Below are 21,418 nucleotides of genomic sequence, written 5' to 3'. Positions count from 1 at the left end.
GTCCGAAGAAAGGGATGAGTGAATGAAAGAAAAGCCTTCCCCCATCTGAAATCCAGTTTCCCTCCCTTGAACGGCAGCCTGTTCCACTGCTGGGCTCCTTCTCCGGGTGAATGAAGCATTGATTAGCTGAGTAAACAGCAACAGCATCCCCTTCAAAATCAGCCCAGGATCTGATCCAATCCCTCGCCTTTTACAAATGCCATCTACTGCCAGAATAACTGTTCCACAGCTGCTTTTCCTCCACAGCTGAAGTTTTCTTGCCTGAGCTGAGTCTTTATCCAAATTTTGAACCCCTTTTCCTTTTATCTACCCACCTATCAAAAATGCCACTTGTGGGATTTCCCTGGCGGCCGAGTGGTTGAGACTCCACGCTTCCACTGCAGGAGGTGCGGGTTTGATCCCCATCAGGGAACTAAGATCCCACGTGTGGCGTGGCCAAACAAACAAAAAACCCCACAAAAATGCCAGTTGCCAACCACCCCTGCCCTCCAGTCCGGCTAAAGCCGTCACATGCCCCGCTGTCTCTATTACTTTCCACTGGTTCTTCCTGTTCGCCTGCCCTTTTGCATTTCCCGTCCAGGGGTCAGCAAACCTTTTCCGTAAAGGTTTAAAGATAGTAAAAAGTTCAGGCTTTGCGGGCCTTGGGTCTCTAAGTACTCAGTTCTGCTGCTTTGGCAGGAAAATGGCCGTAGACGTAGACGATGCCCATGGCTCTGTTCCCATAAAAACTCAGTTGCAAAAACAGGAGGTGAGGGCCCAACTTGGCTCACGGGCCATAGCTTGCCAATCCTGGGTTGGTTGAGTCCATAGCCTATTTAGGCTTGGAATTAAACTCTAGCTCTGCCACTTTCTAGTTCTGTGACCTTGGTCCAGTCAATCATCTACTGAACCTCAGTTAATCCACTGTGAAACGGGGCTGGGAAGATTCGTGGAGGAATACTTGGAGGTGCTTAACATGGAGTCTGGTAAATAATGACTCAGTAAATGCAGTTTGACTCCCAGATGTTGATCTGACCAATCTGATCAACTACTATATGCAGACGCTGCTTTCCATAGAGATGAGGTGGTTACGACTGAGAGGATCGTAGAGGTCACCTAGTCCAGAGGATGAAAACCGGCCATGAGGATTCTTTTTCACTCATCAGCTGTGTGACTCTGGGCAAGTTACTGAACATCTCTGTGCCTCAGTTTCCTCATTTGCAAAATGGGGATGGGACTTTTAGGAGTGTGCTGAGAAATGCATGAGTTAATACATGTAAAGTGTTTAGGATAGTGCCTGGAATAAGAGTTCAATCGTGATAATAATAATAATTATAATTATTTACATTATCATTGCTATTGTTTCCAGTTTTCTTTTAGGTGGGGCATGTAGCTGGTTTCCCTGAGTTCTTAGTTCAGCTCTCTGAACTCATTTACTTTACCTGCCTTGCCTCTGAAGTTACTAGGTTTTTCCACCCCTGGTTATGCCTGTCTCCCATAGTTCATAGGCAGGAAGTCTGAGGTCTAGACCAGAATGGAAGTGACTTGGCTACATCCCCACAGCAAATCCAGGACCAAACTCATGTAGACTGCTGATATTTAATCTCTCACTGTAGGCTGCACACAGCTCTTCTCAGCCTCCAGCTACACACCTTTCAAGCTGAAATCCTCCTCTTTGAATATTTCCATGCTGGTTACCAAGGAGCTAGAGACCGCTTCTCTCTGACCCAAAGGCTGAAAGCTAGCTGCCAGTGAGGCCTCAAGCCACATTCACTGGGAGAGAATCTAGGTGATGTGGATTTCTACCCACAGGTACTTAATTAGTGCTCACCGAGCTTAATGGCATATAATTTAAGGGGTGGGAAATCCAGCTAAAGAAAAATTCATGTTGCTCAATTGCATTTCCCGTGAGGGTCCAGAGAGAACCTTCTAGAGAGAGCCTGATTTACTGCTGAACTCTTTCCACTGGAAAGTCATTGAATGTCGGCCGTAGATGAAAAGTCAATCAGGTGTGGAGTGAGAAGGGCATCCTTGTGGTTACAGAAAAACCAATAATGTCAGCTTGATTCAATCTTGAATAAGTGGCAGAGGCATGAGTTACCTTAACATTATAGGAACCATTGCTTAAAAATCACTGTTCTGCAAAAAACCCCAAAGTTAGCAGAAGGAAAGAAATCATAAAGGTCAGATCAGAAATAAATGAAAAAGAAATGAAGGAAATGATAGCAAAGATCAATAAAACTAAAGGGGGTTCTTTGAGAAGATAAACAAAATCGATAAACCATAAGCCAGACATCATGAAAAAAAGGAAGACTCAAAGCAATAGAATTAGAAATGAAAAAGGAGAAGTAACAACTGACACTGCAGAAATACAAAGGATCATGAGAGATTACGATATGCCAATAAAATGGACAACCTGGAAGAAATGGACAAATTCTTAGAAATGCACAAACTTCCGAGACTGAACCAGGAAGAAATAGAAAATATGAACAGACCAATCACAAGCACTGAAATTGAAACTGTGATTGAAAATCTTCCAACAAACAAAAGCCCGGACCAGATGGCTTCACAGGCGAATTCTATCAAACATTTAGAGAAGAGCTAACACCTATCCTTCTCAAACTCTTCCAAAATATAGCAGAGGGAGGAACACTCCCAAACTCATTCTACGAGGCCACCATCACCCTGATACCAAAACCAGACAAAGATGTCACAAAGAAAGAAAACTACAGGCCGATATCACTGATGAATGTAGATGCAAAAATCCTCAACAAAATACTAGCAAACAGAATCCAACAGCACATTAAACGGATCATACACCATGATCAAGTGGGGTTTATCCCAGGAATGCAAGGATTCTTCAATATACGCAAATCAATCAACATGATACACCATATTAACAAATTGAAGGAGAAAAACCGTATGATCATATCAATAGATGCAGAGAAAACTTTCGACAAAATTCAACACCCATTTATGATAAAAACCCTCCAGAAAGTAGGCATAGAGGTAACTTTCCTCAACATAATAAAGGCCATATATGACAAACCCACAGCCAACATCATCCTCAATGGTGAAAAACTGAAACCATTTCCACTAAGATCAGGAGCAAGACAAGGTTGCCCACTCTCACCACTCTTATTCGACATAGTTTTGGAAGTTTTAGCCACAGCAATCAGAGAAGAAAAAGAAATAAAAGGAATCCAGATTGGAAAAGAAAAAGTAAAGCTGTCACTGTTTGCAGATGACATGATACTATACATAGAGAATCCTAAAGATGCTACCAGAAAACTACTAGAGCTAATCAGTGAATTTGGTAAAGTAGCAGGATACAAAATTAATGCACAGAAATCTCTTGCATTTCTATATACTAATGATGAAAAATCTGAAAGTGAAATTAAGAAAACACTCCCATTTACCATTGCAACAAAAAGAATAAAATATCTAGGAATAAACCTACCTAAGGAGACAGGAGACCCGTATGCAGAAAATTATAAAACACTGATGAAGGAAATTAAAGATGATACAAACAGATGGAGAGATATACCATGTTCTTGGATTGGAAGAATCAACATTGTGAAAATGACTCTACTACCCAAAGCAACCTACAGGTTCAATGCAATCCCTATCAAACTACCACTGGCATTTTCCACAGAACTAGAACAAAAAATTTCACAATTTGTATGCAAACACAAAAGACCCTGAGTAGTCAAAGCAATCTTGAGAAAGAAAAATGGAGTGGGAGGAATCAGGCTCCCTGATTTCAGACTATACTACAAAGCTACAGTAATGAAGACAGTATGGTATGGGCACAAAAACAGAAATATAGATTAATGGAACAGGATAGAAAGCCCAGAGATAAACCCACTCACATATGGTCACCTTATCTTTGATAAAGGAGGCAAGAATATACAGTGGAGAAAAGACAGTCTCTTCAATAAGTGGTGCTGGGAAAACTGGACAGCTACATGTAAAAGAATGAAATTAGAACACTCCCTAACACCATACATAAAAATAAACTCAAAATGGATTAAAGACCTAAATATAAGGCCAGACACTATCAAACTCTTAGAGGAAAACATAGGCAGAACACTCTATGACATAAATCATAGTAAGATCCTTTTTGACCCACCTCCTAGAGAAATGGAAATAAAAACAAGAATAAACAAATGGGCCCTAATGAAACTTAAAAACTTTTGCACAGCAAAGGAAACCATAAACAAGACGAAAAGACAATCCTCAGAATGGGAGAAAATATTTGCAACTGAATCAGCTGACAAAGGATTAATCTCCAAAATTTACAAGCAACTCATGCAGCTCAATATCAAAAAAACAAACAACCCAATCCAAAAATGGGCAGAAGACCTAAATAGACATTTCTCCAAAGAAGATATACAGATTGCCAACAAACACATGAAAGAATGCTCAACATCACTAATCATTAGAGAAATGCAAATCAAAACTACAATGAGATATCATCTCACACCGGTCAGAATGGCCATCATCAAAAAAATCTACAAACAATAAATGCTGGAGAGGGTGTGGAGAAAAGGGAACCCTCTTGCACTGTTGGTGGGAATGTAAATTGGTACAGCCACTATGGAGAAAAGTATGGAGGTTCCTTAAAAAACTAAAAATAGAACTACCATATGACCCAGCAATCCCACTACTCAGGGGTTTCTCAGGCATATACCCTGAGAAAACCGTAATTCACAAAGATTCATGTACCACAATGTTCATTGCAGCTCTATTTACAATAGCCAGGACATGGAAGCAACCTAAGTGTCCATCAACAGATGCATGGATAAAGAAGATGTGGCACATCTATACAATGGAATATTACTCAGCCATAAAAAGAAACGAAATTGAGTTATTTGCAGTGAGGTGGATGGACCTAGAGACTGTCATACAGAGTGAAGTAAGTCAGAAAGAGAAAAACACATACCGTATGCTAACACATATATATGGAATCTAAAAAACAAACAAACAAATGGTCATGAAGAACGTAGGGGCAAGACGGGAATAAAGACACAGACCTACTAGAGAATGGACTTGAGGATACGGGGAGGGGGAAGGGTAAGCTGGGACAAAGTGAGAGAGTGGCATGGACATATATACACTACCAAACGTAAAATAGCTAGCTAGTGGGAAGCAGCCGCATAGCACAGGGAGATCAGCTTGGTGCTTTGTGACCACCTAGAGGGGTGGGATAGGGAGGGTGGGAGGGAGGGAGACGCAAGAGGGAAGACATATGGAGACATATGTATAACTGATTCAGTTTGTTATAAAGCAGAAACTAACACACCATTGTAAAGCAATTATACTCCAAAAAAGATGTTAAAAAAATAAATCACTGCTCTGGGCACTCAATTTATCTCAATAAGGGGATATTGCTTTTATACGAAACATCTTGGATAATGGACCTCATCTTTTGTTTCTGCTGGGTTGCATTCACAGACCCAGTTGAGAGTTATTCCCTCTTGGAGAAGGAGAAAGAAGGAAAGTCTTTGGAGCGGTACAGTATTAATGAACGGAGGAGGTGGTGTGTTTGCAGGAAATTGCATATATGCCCTCTGAATTCGCTTATGTATAACCTTCCATCATAGCAATGCCCATGATGGAAAGACAGGGTTACCTTTGGTCAAATACCATGGAAATGTCCTCCAGTTGGCTCATGACATGTCCATCCAACACCTTAGCCCAGTAGTAAACTTATGATGTTATTGGTCTTCAACAACCAAAGCAAGCCCCTTAAATTGACATTTGGTAAAGTTCCAAATAATTTGGCTCTGAGTTCACATAATGCAAAGCTGCCAGGAGAGAGGAATGGGAACAATGGAGTCCAGGCCAAATCTACATTGACGGTATGAGCTGCAAAACCTTAAGGGGAATTGAGAACATCATAGGATTTTTGTTGGACAGAGGAAGAACTAGCATCTCTACTAGCCTATGTCCCTCCATCTCCAAAGTACCTTTCAGAGCTATGACCAGCTATACTTATGGTTTCTTACATGTTTGGCTTTCCAAACTCAGAGAGGCAAGTGTGGTGACAGGAGTTTGGATTTAGTCAGTCCTGGGTTGGAAAATCAGCTTCATCTCCTAATTGCTGGGTGACATTGAGCAAGTTACTAAATCTCTTTGAGCCTCAGAGTTTGTCACATGGTTGTAAGGACCAGAAAAGATAGATGTCTACATGAAGTGCCTGGCATACACTAAGTGTTCAGTAGATGTTGGCCCCCTTCCAGTGGTGTGCTGGTAAATGTTTAGCAGCAAAATTCTGATTTAGCATTTGCCAATTTCCATGGTGTAAATACTTCCATCATGGCCCATTCCAGGCTATTGCCATGATGTCACAGAATTTGGAATTAGGAGGAGATGAGCACAAATGGTTCCTGGAAGTTGGTACAAGCCGATTCCAGTACACCATTGACTCCTTCTTTCTTCTCTACTGTGCCTCTTTTCCCCTCTTCCATGGAATCCTAGATTCAAATTCAGTGAGGAACTCATTTGTGTTAAACGCTCTTATTAAATAGATGGGGAAACCGAGTCCCTGGGTTCAGGATCACACAGACGATGGGTGGCAAAGCTGGGACTAAGATGCAAGCCTGCCAACTCCCAGTTCTGGCACTTTCCACACCATACTGCTCTTGGGATCTACCGTGGGGCTGCCGTTCCAAGCAAAATGACCTCATGATGAGATTTTTGAGTGAATGCTAAAATCAGATTCTTTGAACCAGGATCTGATAGGGTCAGCCTTTCTTTTTTGTTTGTTTTGTTTTAATTGAAGTATAGTTGATTTACAATGTTGTGTTAATTTCTGCTGTACAACAAAGTGATTCAGTTATACATGTATATACATTCTTTTTCATATTCTTTTCCATTATGGTTTGTCATAGGATATTGAATATAGTTCCCTGTGCTATACAGTAGGTCCTTGTTGCTTATGCATTCTCTATATAATAGTTTGCATCTGCTAACCCCAAAGTCCCAATTCTTCCCTGTCCCACCCCCCTGCCCCTTGGCAACCACAAGTCTGTTCTCTATGCCTGTGAGTCTGTTTCTGTTTTGTAGATAAGTCCTTTTGTGTTATATTTTAGATTTCACATATAAGTTATATCATATGGTCTACAAATATTAACTGAGCACCTACTGCATGCCAGTCTCTGGGCTGAGCCCCAGAACTGAACTGATACCTTAGGCTTGGGGGGATGCTAATGGCTTCATCTTCTGTCTCATTCAGCATGTGGCTGTGTGGTCCATAAAAAATGGCCCCAAGTCCTGGCTGGAGCCTTGGTCCTCGTTCCAGCCTTGGTGATGACTGTTAACTACCTGGCTGGGCCTCCATTTCTTCTTCGGTCATTTAGAGAGACGCATGCGTGCTCTGATTACATCAAAGATCAGTCTTGAGGCTCAAATGATTCCCGGAACATAAAATCAGGCTATGGCTGGAATGGACTTTAGTGTCTATCCAACCCAACCTTCATTTGTCAATCGAGGCTCAGAGAGGGTAAGTGATGAGCGCAAGATCACACAGCTAGGACTGGAAGTCAGGCCTGGTGATGCTTTCCAGCATAAGAGGTTGAAGGTTTCTAGAAAGTTAAAAAGATTGTGTAGGTAGATGCCAGGATAAATTCCTGTTCCTACAATGAGTGGAGTCCCCAGATTGCTAGGTGCAGAAAATTCGGGCTTGTATCTTTAGCAAATTCAGGTAGAATTTGGCTGAGTGAAATTTGGAGCTAAAAGGTGATAAAGCAGAGGTAGGTGTTCTCAGTCTGTCTCTCTCTATATATCTGTTTGTTTATTTATTTATTCATTTATATTTAACTTGGTTTTATTTTTGATGCTACTCTATATGATTTGGCCAAATTAATAATCTCTTTATTTCCCCATATTTGAGCAGGTGCAGAGAGAGAAAAAAAGGGCTGCCAGTGGTCCGTCCCCCTCCCCCTCTCCCCAACCCCCCAGTTCTGAGAACCCTGATAGTCTTCACTAGTGGGGCCGCAGGAAAGGAGGGGAGATGAGACAGATATGGCCAGAGGGCTGGCAACGCCTGGCTCAGGGATCTCCGAGGAGGACCTTGTGACCAGCCAGTGGGCAGCTTAGGGTGGTGGTGATGTCTAGAGGGATGAGATTCAGACCCAGAAGTTCACATTCTAGTACTTCTGTAAAGTGAGGAGCATCCTGTGTTGGCCTCATGGGGGTGTTGAGAGAATTAAATGAGATCATACATGAAACATGCTTAGCACTGGTGGGGCCATATTGTGAGGATTTTAAATGACTGGTTCTGGTCCTTAAGCTAATCCAACCTACTTGGTTTACATGCCCAGAAGCTGCATGGAGAGCATCAAGACCTCTGGGTCGGTGAGCCTGTACCTATAGAGTCCCTGAATATTCACGGATAATGAAAGGGCTTGAAGAAGGCACTGTGGTCATTTCATCAGGGCAGGAGGTCCTGCTCTGTGGTCCTCGCGTCCAACCCCTCACCATCCATCCATCCTTACTAGTTCTGCAACCCCTTTCCCACTACACCAGGGGAATGAGGAAAGGCCCTTAACTGTGAGAGAGGCAGCTTGGAGGAGGCGGCGGCTGGGAATCAGAGGCATAGGGCTTTGGCCATCACACAGTGAGTGGTATAAAAAAGTTGGCAGGCTCCACTTCTGGGTATCTGCCCCAAAGAATTGAATGCAGGGTCTCAAAGAGAGATTTGCACACCCATGTTCATAACAGCATTATTCACAACAGCCAAAGTGTGAAAGCATCCCAAGTGTCCATCAACAGATCAGTGGATGAGCTAAGTGAGGTGTATAACACCATGGAATACTCGTCAGCCTTAAAAAGGAAGGAAATTCTGCTGCATGTCACAACATGGATGAACCTCGAGGACATTACATTAAGTATAATTAGCCAGTCACAAAAAGACAAATACTGCATGATTCCACTTACATGAGGTACCTGGAATATGTAGTCAAATTCAGAGGGACAGAAAGTAGAAAGGTGTTGCCAGGGGCTGGGGTGGGGGATGGGGAGTTATTGTTTAGTGGGAACAGAATTTCAGATTTCCAGGATGAGAATTCTGGAGATTGGTTGCACACCAATGTGAATTCATTTAACACTACTGAAATGATTAAGATGGTAAATTTTATGTTGTATTTTACCACAATTCAAAAAGATGCTCTAGAATGAGAAGGTGACAGATGACTAAGGACACCAGTGCAGAACTGGGGTTTTGAGTGTGGGTCAGACCACCTGGGTTCCTATCCCAGCTCCATCGCCTTCTTGCTGAGTGACCTTGGGCAAGTTGCTTGACCTCTCTGAGCCTGTTTCCTCCTCTGTAAATTACCTAGATAAAAATAGCACCTATCTTACAGGGTGGTTGTGAGAATGATATGACATAATCCATGAAACATGCTTAGCACAGAGCCTGAAATATTTATTCTTCATTCAACAGATATTCACTCAGCTCTTACTATGTGCCAGTGCTGTTTGTTCCAAGTGCTAGGGGTCCAACAGGGAACAAAACCACTCAAAAGTCCTTGCCTTTGTAGAGTTTATGCAACCATATGCATTGGCCTGTGTGACCCAGAAAGCTGAGTCCGAGGCGGAACTGTATGTGCTGCTGCTTTATAAGCGGGTGCAATCCCAGAGAAAAGATGAACGAGGCAGGGAAGAAAGGAGAGATAGCACAGGGCGGGTACTTAACTGGGCGCCTCTTCATATCAAGCACTATTGGCCGCTCCATCTCATGGAACCATCTTGGTTGTTTTAGAACCATCCAACTGAGCAGAGGAACGGGGAGAAATTGGTGCATCAACTCGCCACCCAGGCTGGTCAGAGTTTCCCAGCAAAGGGCAATAATTAAAAATCCAAATTGATCATGAACGGCTGCTGAGTGAGTCCACTGCTCTCAAGTCTCAGGTCCAGCAAAGAGGAGAGCCAGGGCTTTGGGGCCATTGCTGTGTGAAGGTGGTCAGAGCCCAGGCACAGCTCGTCACTCCATGGGGGCTAGAATGGAACCAGCAGTCAAGGGTCCCCAAAACAGCAGAGACCAAAGATCTGTGGTGGTGCCCGAGAGGTGTCAGGGGCAAATTATGGAATGCAGGTGCCTAGATCTGTACATGTCTAAGTATATATTATAATTAAAAATCAGGGAGTTCCTTGGTGGTCCAGTGGTTAGGACTCCACCCTTTCACTGCTAAGGGCCTGGGTTCGTTCCCTGGTTGGGGAACTAAGAACCCGCAAGCTGCAGGGTATGGCCAAAAAAAAAAAAAAAAGAATCAGATGTCTCCAACATCTTTCAGACAAACAGGCTTCTGTTGATACTTCTACCTAGAAGGATTTTCATATAGAAAATTAAGACCTTTATTAGTGGCATTGGAGCCTGAATATGTTGATTGAAGGAAGCTTTCCTCTATAAAATGCAAAGTATGCCAGCAATTCCAACACAGTAACCTATTCATGGGTTTGAAATTCATGAGTTTTAGAGAGGAGAACATATTTTACGTAACGCCAGCAAATGATGATCTCTGACAGTATCAGATATCCTCAGCCTTGATCTTTGCTGGACGATGATCTGAGTCTGTGGAAGCTTTTGTCTGGCTTTGGTTCTTTTTGGATCAGACACCCATGCTCACACACTGGCTTAGTCCACTTGTGGTGCCATTAAAAAAAATACCATAGACAGAGCTTAAGCAATAGGAACTTATTTCTCACAGTACTGGAGGTTGGGAAGTCCAAGATCAAGCTGCTGGCTGATTTAGTTCCCTGAGGAGGGCTCTCTTCCTGGCTTGAAGGTGACCACCTTCTCTCTGTGTCCTCACATGATGGAGACAGAGCTCTGGTCTCTCCTCCCCCTCCTATAAGGCCACTAACCCCATTACAGGGGTCCCACCCTCGTGACCTCACCTAAACCCAATAATCACCACCTCCAAATACCACCACATTGGGGTTAGGGCTTCGACAAATGAATTTTGAGAGGATACAAACCTTCAGTCTGTAACACACACCCTGTAGTATATGCCCATGAAATAAATATATTGGGTGTCTGTTGTGTGTGTCTTCAAATATAGGGGTCCAGCCCTCTGAGCATCCAGACCAGTTCTTTGAATGATCCAAGCCATTCCTGCTTCAGAGTTTTTCAAGAAGGCAATGCAAAATGCAGACTCTCAGGCCACACTCCAGGGTTAGGGTCTCTGGGATTGGGCCTATGAATCTGCGTTTTAACCAGTTCTTCCCTCCTCTACCTGCCTGCCCAGAGGATTCCAGTAGCTTTCAAATCTTGAGAGTAGCTTCTCTAAGCTTCCGCATCCTCTGGAGATTTTTGGAAGCTGATTTAAAGCTGATGTTTCCATAATGATCATGAAAACTAGAGCTGCGTGATAGAACAAAAGCTGGGCGGGATGTGCTTCTTTTTTTTTAAACCTGTATTGAATTATAATTGACAAACAAAATTGTAAGATATTTACAGCGTACATCATGATGATTTGATAGGTGTATATATGCATTGTGAACAATTCCTCCCATCTAGTTAATTAACACATCCATCACCTCCCATATCTTTATATTATTTTATTTTTTATTTTAGTGAGAACACTTAAGTTCTACTCTCTTAGCAAATTTCAATTACACAATGTAGTATTACCAACTGTAGTCACCATGTTTTGCATTAGATCTTCAGACCTTATTCATTTTATAGCTGAAAATTTGTACCCTTTTAGCAACCTCTCCCTATTCCACGTCCCCACACCCCAGGCCCTGGCAAACACTTTTCTACTGTCTGTTTCTATGAATTTGACATTTTTTTAGATAAGTGATAACTGTGCAGTATTTGTCTTTCTCCGTCTGACTTATTTTATAATACTTAGCATAATGCTCTCAAAGTCCATCCATGTTGTCACAACTGGCAGGATTTCCTTCTTTCTCAGGGGTGAATAATATTCCATTGTGTATCTGTTCCACTGTGTATCTCATTTCTTTATCCATTCATCCATTGATGGACACTTAGGTTGGTTCCATAGCTTGGCTATTGTGGATAATGCAGTTATCATGGGGGAACAGATATCTCTTCAAGATGCTGTTTTCATTTCTGGAATGTGCCTTCTGACAGCAGCAGTAGTTGGAGCACAGATTTAATGAGCTACCATTTCAGGGAGTGGAGGAAGAGTGGGAAACGGGGAAGATAATCCAGGTGGACCAGGATTTTTTAAAAATTGGATTTCTTTTTGAAAAGGGGTGGGAGAGAGACATCGCTTCCCTGAAAACTCAAGTCCGTTTAATCAAATACACGACTCCCAGTGTCCTCATATCTGGCAACAGCTTACTGTCCCTTCTTGTAGATGCTGCTGCCCATTTGTGATATAGGGTTGATCCAACTCTTCTGGAAGGAACTGTTTAATAGTTTAATATCACTATTATTCATTATTGTTATTAATAATTTGGTATGAATATTTTAATACCTCAAGTGCCACGATCATTTGTTGAACTCTCTGGCTCCAGTTTCCCTTTTAAAAATTAATTTTTATAATAATGCTAGGCAGGTGCCAACTTCAGTTTTTTTTTTTTTTTTTTTTGTGGTACGCGGGCCTCCCACTGCCGTGGCCCCTCCCGCCGCGAAGCACAGGCTCCGGACGCGCAGGCTCAGCGGCCACGGCCCGCGGGCCCAGCCGCTCCGCCGCATGCGGTATCCTCCCGGACCGGGGCATGAACCCGCATCGCCCGCATCGGCAGGCGGACTGCCAACCACTGCGCCACCAGGGAAGCCACCAACTTCAGATTTGAGTGCCTCTTGGACTTAAATGTCTGTGGTTCTATAAATTCTTGTCAAAGAATGGATGTGTAGGACACGTGACCCTTAGATTTTCTTATGTGAACTATGGAAAATGGCACATCTTGTGGTATCGGATTCCATTTAGCTGGGAAGGACAGAGCAGGAGTCAAGGCCAATTGCTTATCATCATCATCATCATCACTGTTGCATTTATGGAGCTTTTCCTACGTGCCAGGCACTGAACCAAGCCTTGCCCATCACCGTGGCATTTGGTCCTCACAGCCATTCCATGGCATGTGTGTTCATATTACCCCCATCTTGCAGATGAGGAAACCAAGACCCAGGAAGGTCAAGTCAATCACCCAAGGTCTTCAGCTGGTGTGTGGCAGAGCCAGTGTACAGGCGGTCCACCTGCAGAGCCCAAATCCCTAACCACTGGGCTTCCTGTCTGAAAAAAGAAGCAGAAGTTACAAGGCGGCTAAATGTATGTTGTGAAGCATGTGCCCAACACCAAGGCTGTTTGTTTCTAAATCATCTTCAAATCCCCAAACAGCTTTTTGATAGTGTTTGGAGTCCCTGATTAAAAATATCAAGCAAAGAAAAGTTGTGAATGCATGCTCACTGGAGAAGTAGCAAGGTGGTTTACTATTGCATTGGAGGATGAAAGTCCAAAGCAAAAGGCAATTTTTCTTGTTATTTAAAAAATTATCGTTATTATTATTTTTGCGAAGGTGCATGGAGGGACGAGAGCGCTGCTAGGTGTATCCCCGCCGCCACCTAGAAAGGCACTTTTTAAATCCCAAAGAAAATCTCCGCTCAGAGAGACGTCTCTTAGCATCCGTGCCTCTCCTTCCTGAAGGCACGGGGTGATGTGATTTCAAGGATATTGACTCTACCCTCAGTGCATGGTAGTCATGTCATTCAGGGGATAGTGACTCCACTCCTAGTTCCAGAGGTAAGCCCCCCACCACACCACACCCCAACCAGCCTAAGACAATCAGATAATCCCACTGTCTAGAATGGTGGTTGCTGGGAAGGTGGGAGTGGGGGAGATGGCGAGATGTTGGTCCTAGGATACAGACACTCAGTTATAAGGTGAACAAGTTCCAGAGATCTAGGGTCCAGCATGGTGAGTATAGCTAACAATAATGTACTTTATACTTGAAAGCTGCTCTGAGGGTCCAGCTTTAATATTCTCACCATGACAAAAACAAAACGGTAATTACACAAGGTGAAGGGTGCGCTAACTAACCTTACTGTGGTAAACATTTCACAGTATCTATGTATTTCACATCACCACATTGTACACCTTAAACTTACACGATGTTACATGTCAATTATATCTCCACAAACCAATAAAAAAATTTTTAATTTTTAAAAAGAAAATTCTCTTGCACACGCTTGTTTCAGAGATGGTCACACGAACCCAGCCTAAGCCAGTGAGAACGTAGTAGTTCCGTTGGCCACGGCAATTGGTTCAGAGGTGGGCATGCAACCCAAATGGGTTCAATTAGAGTGAAGCCCAGAATTTTGTTTGGTGGTTGTGATGTGGAAACCCTCTCTACTTCAGGAAGATATGAGGTATGGAACTGTTCCGTTTTGTCACTGTGATAAGAGTGAGTCTGAAAACTAAACCATCAAGGGGAAGAAGGCAGAATCAAGGCAATTGCAGAGAAATGGAGTCAGCACCCTGACCAAGCTGTTCCTGAAACCAGTCTTGACCATTTTCGTTTAGATGAATCCACAACTCTCTTTTGTTCACCGCATCATTTTAAGCTAGGATTCTGTTGCTTGCAACTAAAAGCATTCTAGCTGGTACATCGAGCATCATGCCTGTGGCTTAGATATGAGCAGGTCCTAATGGGGAGCCCTGCTTTCATTGTGAGCCCATCTTTAAGCCAACTCAGCACTTAGGTTCAATATTAAAGAACCAACCAGCCAAGGTCTAACTGCAGACTATGTTAATGAGAAATGAATATTTCATTCAAATTGTTATGGGAGTTCTGGGGAAGGAGTTTATGTGACGCGTGAAAAAGCAAAACCTTGAGATTCTTCATCCTTCATCCCCATAGGACCTCAGTGCTGAAGACCCTTATTTCATCTCTGCTCTTCCTCCTCGCCCTACAGCTCCTCCCATCTCCTTAGTAATTCCACTCTCATCCTACATGGACGTTCTGTACTCTGCAAAGAAAACAAATAAAACAACAATAATAAAAACAGCCATCATCTGCCCCTCCGTTCTGTTCCCAACCCCAGCGCAAGGAACTCATTGAAGTATCTGCCTGACAAAACCAAGGCTCTTCCTAGAGAGTAATTCAGCTGTTGAGAAACTGTACTTCTGCATTTTTAGCTACTGTGTTCTAGAAACACACAAGGAATGCTCTTCTGCTGTCCTGTCATCTTTGCAGCCATTCCCACAAGAAAGAGGACAAATTATTACCTCCTTAAGTAAAACCTGAGCTTTGCCAAGCTCCAATTCCCTCCCTTGGGGAGTTTGGAGGAGAGAAATCACAGTGGTGTCTGAACGTGATGGACTTACCGTCTGGGGTGGGGAGGGGGATGTAAGAATAAGGATCCAGCAGCGATGCTTTTCTATACAAACTCAGCCAGTGAAAAATGAGTCTTTCGCATTCCAGCACCTGATATCAGTGTTTCAAAAATGTCATTTGGGCATAAATCTGTGGACAAGACTATTACTGTATTTCTGAAGAAATCCTAACATATTTATGGAATCCTGTCAAGGAAGCTCCACTGCACTTCTTTTCTCTAGTTGCTGGATAGAAGATGAAAACATTCTTGACAAAACTGGAAATCACAGTATGTACTGGGGATAAATAATACGGCAGGGTGAGATGCAGAACCCGTGTTGTTTTACACCCAAGGGTCATTCTAACTTTCTGTGAAAGAAGCACAAAGGACCAACTTTCTTGCTTGGGAAATAATGGCATGCATTTCATGGTTAAATTGTAATGATGAGGATCATTGGGAATTCTGGGTAATTAATATAGGAGTTCTATAGCCACAGTGATGAGCTAAGAAACCATCTTCTTCCTCCCTCCAAGCTTCTCCTCTCTATCCCCCAAAAGATCTTCCCTGATGGATTTTTATAACCATTTAAAACTATCTCAGGGTTCAGACTCTTTCAAATTGGACAACAATCTCCGGTACAAACACATTCATGTTTACCCTTTAAGTGATTCACGAATAAAGAAGCTTCTATTGCTTCTCACTGGGTACCAGGCATAGTGCTAGATGCTGTGGGCGTCAAGGTGAGTGAGATGTAGGCGCTCACATCCTATTATAAGAAGTGGCTATATAGGTTCCTTTTCTTGTGACGTCTTTGTCTAGCTTTGGTATCTGGGTAACACTGGCCTCATAGAATGAATTAGGAAGCATTCCCTCCTCTTCTGTTTGTTAGAAGAGTTTGAGAAGCTATTAATTCTTCTTTAAGTGTTTGCTAGAATTCACCAGTGAAATCATCTGGTCCCTGGATTTTCTTTGTTGAGAAGTTTTTTGTTTTTTAACTTTTATTGGAGTATAGTTGATTTACACTGTTGTGTGAGTTTCTGCCGTACAGCAAAGTGAATCAGTTATACGTATACATATATCCACTCTTTCTTAGATTCTTTTGCCAAATAGGTCATTACAGAGTATTGAGTAGAGTCCCCTGTGCTATACAGTAGGTCCTCATTAGTTATCTATTTTATATAAAGTAGTGTGTATATGTCAATCCCAATCTCCAATTTATCCCTCCCACCCCTTTCCCCCTGGTAACCATAAGTTTGTTTTCTACGTCTGTGTGTTTAGAGGGTTTTGATGACTGATTTACTCTCTTACCTTGTTATGGGTCTATTCAAATATTCTATTTCTTCTTGAGTTAGTTTTGGTAGTTTGTGTGTTTCTAGGAATTTGTCCATTTCATACAGTTTACCTCATGTTTTGGCTTGCAGTTGTTCACAGTAATAGATAAGTATATGAGCCCTTCATCAATATGGAGGATAAATACTAAAATAAAGCTTGACAACAGTGTAACAGAAGCATGGAGGAGGGATGGATTAGTTTGGATTTGGAGATGGAGAGATGAGAAATATTCACGAGAGAGGTGACTCAGACTAACTGGGTGCTGTAGGATGAATAGGAGTTGGTTAGGTGGAGATGTGGGGAAGGACATTCCAGGTAGGGAAACAATATGAGCAAACGTAGAGAGGAGTAAAAATCCATGGGGTAGGAAGAGCATAGAGTGGCTTCCATGGACCAGCAAAAAATGAGTTTGGGACAAGTTCATGAAAGGTGTTTATACCATGTTAAGGATTTTTGGATTTTGTCCCTTGATTGGTGGGAAGCCATTAACAAATTTTAAGCAGAAGTTTAAGACTATGGGCTTTGTGATTTCTCTGGAAAGATTATTTTGGTGGCTGTATTGAGGGTGGTTGGAGAGGAGGGGCTGGGGGCCGGGGGACTGGGTTGCTGCTACCATCTATCTATCATGAAAGATGCTGGCGGAGGAATGAGGCGAGTTAGGAAGGAGAGGGAGGCTAGATCCCTGAGACCTTGAGCTGTGGAATCAGTAAGACAGAGAGGCAACTAGCGATGGGCGAAGAGAGAGGGATGTGGTCAATGTCAGTGATGCGGTGAAGTCTTCCAGCCGGCTTGTGCCCGTCCTACAGGACGACCATCACTCTTGCGTGCTGCGTACATTCTGTTTATGTGCCTCTGAAAGGAAGTTACAGACACGGCTGGGTTTGTGTTGTCACATTAATTATAAAAGCTTTAAGGGAAAAAAATCCCAAAGGGAATAAAGATTTTCTGGAAAGCATTCTTGTCTAAAGGAAGCTGCATGCAAATGGAAAAACCTTGACATTTAATTGATTTCAGTAATCGTGATGACATTGTGTTTTCATTCAGGCTGTGCAATCGGGCTTTAAAAACGTGGAAAACTGACACACAGGGCCTTGTTAGGGGAAACAAAAATGCTTCCAAGTTGCAGGGTTGAATATTTTTCTTTTCATAGGAAAAAAAAATACCCTATCATTTCCAACAGTCCGAATGACACTTAGCATTATTTCTTTGTTTTAGTAGATATAATTTAAGATTTTCCAGATAATAGAAAGCAGTTGGAGAAGAGTGGATGACACATTTAAAATTACTAGTATCTTGGGCTTCCCTGGGCGCAGTGGTTAAGAATCCGCCTTCCGATGCAGGGGACACGGGTTCAAGCCCTTGTCCAGGAAGATTGTACATGCCACAGAGCAACTAAGCCCGTGTGCCACAACTAGCGCGCTAGAGCCCGCGAGCCACAACTACTGAAGCCCACACGCCTAGAGCTCGTGCTCCGCAACAAGAGAAGCCAGTGCAATGAGAAGCCCGTGCACCACAACGAAGAGTAGCCCCTGCTCGCCACAACTAGAAAAAGTCTGTGAGCAGCAACGAAGACCCAACACAGCCAAAAATAAATTAAAAAAAAAAAGTAGGATTTTCCTGATTTACTTTTCTTACTTGAAGAGGAATAACGATGACCTTAGACATAGTGGATTGTTTTCTGCGTCCCCACAGCTTAGGCATGTGACCTTCTTTACATCTTTCCCCCCTCCTGTGGTGATCACATTTGATGAGGAAGTTGGAATGCTAGGAAGTTAAATGACTTCCCCAGGGTCACCCAACTATAGTAAATGTGAGGCAAAGTGACTAAGATCTATGCTTATGCTTCCTCCTTGATCCTCCAGGGGTGCCCATGGTTTATTATTTTTTAAATATATTTTTAATTTGAGGATAGAGTTAGATTTACAAACTGTGACGACAGTGCACAGAATTCTAATATGCCCCTCAGTTTCCCCTATTATTAATATATTATTATATATTATTAATTATTACAATATATTATATAACTATTAAATTATATATTATTATATATTATTAATAATATATTAATGTATTATTAATATTATTAATGATATCTTCCATTAGAATGGTAAATTCGCCCTAAGTAATGAGCCAATACTGATACATTATTATTAACTGAAGTTCATACATTATTCAGAATCCCTTAATTTTTACCAATGTCCTTTTCTTCTTCTAGGATCCCATCCAGGATGAATCCTGCGTTCTGTTTACTTGTGTCTCCTCAGGCTCTTCTTGGCTGTGCCAGTTGTTCAGACTTTCTTTGTTTCTGATGACCTCAACGTCGAAGAGTCCTGGTCAGGTGTTTTGTAGAATGCTCCTCAGTTGGGATTTGTATGTTGTTTTTCTCGTGATGAGCTGGGGTAATGGGTTTTTAGGAGAGGGACCATGGTGATAAGATGTCATTCTCATCACGTCCTACCAAGGATACCTATAACATGCCTTAACTTTGCTCACCTGGCTGAGTTGGTGTTGGTTAGGTTTCTCCATGAGCAAGTTACTCTCTCCCCAGCACCTGCCCCTTCCTTGGAGGGAAGGCACTCTGCCCAGCCCTCACTTAGGGAGGGTGGGTTATGCTCGCTCTCCTTGAGGGTAGGGTAGCAACTTTGGGGAATTCTTCTGTGGACACATGGATATTTTATACTTTGGGTTATAATCCAATATTCCTTTATTTATTTTGTAGCTCAAATTGTTCCAGCGATGGCCTCTGGGAGCTCTTTCAGTCGGCTCCTGTGTTCCTTGGATACGCCCCCATTGTCTAGTGTGTGTTGTTTATGCTTGAGCACTTTCTTACTTTCTGGCACTGCCCGAGCCTCCAGACTCGTCTTAGAGATTTCCTACCCCAGTTCGCGAGAACAGCCATTTCTCCAGCGATCCCTGGTTCCTCTTTATTGGAGAATGGCATTAGAAATCAAGAGCTGAGGGCCAGATGCTGGTTCTGGTATTTTGGTGATGGGTGTCCCCTTTTTACCTGAAAGTCAGATCTTTTCTCCAATCATTTTCTTTTGTTCAGAACGGGAGACTTTCATCGGTAGCTCCTCTCAGCTCTTGGTGTCTGAACGCCTTCCAGCCCCAGTTTTACCTTTCTTGGCTTCTCTGTAAGCAAAACGGCTCGGTGACTTCTAGGCGTGAATGCTGCATGGTTCTGGGCAGGGGGGAGGCTGCTTTCCATCTCAAATGCCAGCACCTTCTGGCCAATGCGTGGCTCTGGATTCAGGCCACGAGAGATGAAGTTAACCATGGCTCCGCAACTCCATCCCCTGGTCACGTGTGATCACTCAGAACACGTTATCTTCAGCAGAGTCTGGAGCATTTCTCCCGACACGTGCCTGACACCTCTGTGCCTGCTCCCAGCATTCTCTTACCACCTTCCTACCTCACATTGTCTTCAAGGGACATAACCTAGGAAGCTGTGGTGTCCTTTGCAAGCTAGAGAAACCCTGCCATATTGGCTTATTGCTGCATGACAAACAAGCACAACAGTTCGGTGGCATGCAAAAAGAAGCACTTTATTTTTATTGAAGTATAGTTAATTTACAATGTTGTGTTCATTTCAAGTGTACAGCAAAGTGATTCATATATATATATATATACACATATATATTCTTTTTCAAATTCTTTCTCATTATAGGTTATTATAAGATATTGAGTATAGTTCCCTGGGCTATATAGTAGTTGTTTATTTATTTTATATATAGTAGTGTGTATATGTTAATCCCAAACTCCTAATTTATCTCCCCTAACCCTCTTCCCACGATCCCCTTTGGCAGCCATAAGTTTGTTTTCTATGTCTGTGAGTCTATTTCCATTTTGTAAATAAGTCATTTGTATCACTTGTTTTTAGACAAGGAGCTGTTTTTATTGAATACAGAATCTCCTTGAAAACTCTTTGGACTCCAGGGCTCCCCTGCAAGTCCTTTCATTCCCAACGTGCTGGAGGCAAGCACACGTCCCCCGTAACTCCCTCCCATTTCTTCTCGGGGGTTTGGGTAGGAGAGGAGGGAGAAGAGGAGGGAGGAGAGGAGTGGGCATGTGTATCATTTTTTCAGATTCCACATATAAGTGATATCATATAATATTTGCTTTTCTCTGACTTACTTCTCTTAGTATGATAATCTCTAAGTCCATCCATGTTGCTGCAAATGGCATTATTTCATTGTTTTTTATAGCTGAATAGTATTCCAGTGTGTGTGTGTGTGTGTGTGTGTGTGTGTGTGTGTGTATCTCACATCGTCTTTATCCATTCATCTGTCAATGGACATTTATGTTGCTTGTATGTCTTGGCTATTATAAATAGTGCTGCTATGAACATTGGGGTGTATGTATCTTTCCAAATTAGAGTTTTGTCCAGGTATATGCCCAGGAGTGGGACTGCTGGATCATGTGGTAACTCTATTTTTAGTTTTTTAGGGAACCTCTCTACTGTTCTCCATAGTGGCTGCACCAATTTACATTCCCACCAACAGTGTAGGAGGCCATTTTATTTTATTTTATTTTTTTTACATCTTTATTGGAGTATAATTGCTTTACAGTGGTGTGTTAGTTTCTGCTTTATAACAAAGTGAATCAGTTATAGATATACATATGTTCCCATATCTCTTGCGTCTCCCTCCCTCCCACCCTCCCTATCCCACCCCTCTAGGCGGTCACAAAGAACCGAGCTGATCTCCCTGTGCTATGTGGCTGCTTCCCACTAGCTATCTACCTTACGTTTGGTAGTGTATATATGTCCATGCCTCTCTCTCGCTTTGTCACAGCTTACCCTTCCCCCTCCCCATA

Source organism: Aethalodelphis obliquidens, unplaced genomic scaffold (genome assembly GCF_003676395.1).
Source record: "Aethalodelphis obliquidens isolate GAN/ISIS:26980383/991018 unplaced genomic scaffold, ASM367639v1 scaffold28, whole genome shotgun sequence".
Classification (NCBI taxonomy): domain Eukaryota; kingdom Metazoa; phylum Chordata; class Mammalia; order Artiodactyla; family Delphinidae; genus Aethalodelphis; species Aethalodelphis obliquidens.
This window is presented reverse-complemented; position numbering follows the sequence as displayed.